Source organism: Chaetura pelagica, unplaced genomic scaffold (genome assembly GCF_000747805.2).
Source record: "Chaetura pelagica isolate M959 unplaced genomic scaffold, ChaPel_1.0 scaffold10, whole genome shotgun sequence".
Classification (NCBI taxonomy): domain Eukaryota; kingdom Metazoa; phylum Chordata; class Aves; order Apodiformes; family Apodidae; genus Chaetura; species Chaetura pelagica.
Window position 1 is genome coordinate 7,530,932 of NW_009952263.1, and position 1,936 is coordinate 7,532,867.

Below are 1,936 nucleotides of genomic sequence, written 5' to 3' on the forward strand. Positions count from 1 at the left end.
ATTTTCCAAAATCATTTATCTCAGGCATAGGAAACATATGCATGATTATATAATTACCAGAATACTTGTTTGTCAGTGTTTGGTTAGTATGCATAATAATATCATTATTAGGCCTTCTGTGCTCCTGTATTATGATTGTTATATCTCCCTGCTCCTTTAATTCACTGTCTCTGCTTTTGAGATTAATCACATTGTTTTAACCTGAACATTTTAAGGAGTTGTTTGGTTTTTTTTACCATGATTTGTGAACAGCAAAGCACAACTTATTTTAAAACATATTTTCATATTTTTTGTTCGGTTTGGTTTTTTTTAGGGGGGTTGATATTGTCCTGTCTGGCAGTCGTTTTTGTCAAGTGGGGTTTTAGTCCCAAATCTTCTTCCAAATAATATTTTTAAATACCTGCACTATTATAATCAGCTCTGCATCTCTCAAATTATCTGCACTGTTCTTTTCCTCCATCATAGTGCAAGCAGCATGCTGCCAGCTGAAACTCATCCTTCATGATTTTCTTCTTTAGTGGTCAGTCTTGCTTAATGCTAAAGTTTACTGTATCAGGCTTTCCTGAAAAGGATGAAAAATTATACCATATTGGTATTTTCCATTGTTTCAGCGAAGTTTGAATTCAAACTAGTTAACACCATTTTTCAGACATGGTAGGAATTAGTAATTCTTTTTTCTGTCTTTTTTATAAGGGACTGAGTAATACTGACCTATCTTGTTGGAAATAAGACTGGTTTCTAAATTAACAATCCATTAGACAGTTACCCCTTGATCATATGTTATGGAAGGTGTAATTGACACCTTTTTCCCTTGTTTTGTGAAACATTTCTTGTTTGGTTCTTTTTTTTTACCTTTTCAGCACGCAGCAACAACCTTTGTAACCTTTCTCAGGACATGCAACATACGTACATTTCATGTCTCCTGTGTTTGCCCCCTCCACTTGCTCTGCTTTGTATAACAGCAGTATGTAAGGGAGTATTCCTTTTCAAGCGTGGCATTTCTTTGCTTTTCAGATTATAATCTATTTTGTGTATTACTGAGTATGATAAATATTTCATGTATTTCACACTATTACTTTATTTTTCCTGCATGCCCTGCATACTGTTTGTGCTTATTTTGGTAAATGTCAGCTTGTTTCTTTACCTCATCTCGATGCATTCCTCTTGTTTTTATAGTAAGTAATGTATGAGTAGTGATAATTCTGCTCTTCACAGACTTAACCGATTCACCCTTTCTTTGCTCAGAGGCCATGCTATTCTGTGTATTCCAGAATTGCTATTAGGCTCCCCACTTCTCTATGGGTGTTGCTGCTTCAAGTTTGCACGGTGCAGTTTCTTGTTTGTTTGTTGGGGTTTTCTTAAGTTACTACCCTAAACATTCTGGCTACCTATGTGCCTGTGCAGTAGTTCATGTTTCCTTTGGCTGATGATGCAACTTTCCTTCCACAGTGTGTTCTAACACTGTGCATTTTATCAATAAAGCAGCTTATTTTTTCCTCTTATCTCAGAGCTTGTACAAACTTGTTGCTTTCAAGTTTGTCTCGTTGGGTTACTTTTTTTCCCAAGTGCACGATGGGAAAAAAAGTTACGCCTGTCTCACGGTTAATTTATTTTGTCAATACGTTATCACCTTTTTCGCTTTCACCTTTTACCGGTGGCTGCGGGTCTCGCTCTGCACACCAGGCTCCAGGGAAGGTTTGGGCTGCGGGGTTTCCTCGTCAGGAGCACGGAACGACTCATTGCTGTTACCTGGCGTCAGTCGTTGCACGATCGGGTCACGGTGCCACCGTCTCCCCCTCGCCGTGTGCGTGATGCCCCACGCGGAACGGGGACGTCTCGCCGAGCCTTGGCCGCCTGTTAAAAACGCGCCCGACGCTTTTCTTTCACCTCTGCGGATATCAAAGCGAGGAGGAAGAGGGGGAAACTTCTTTCTCTC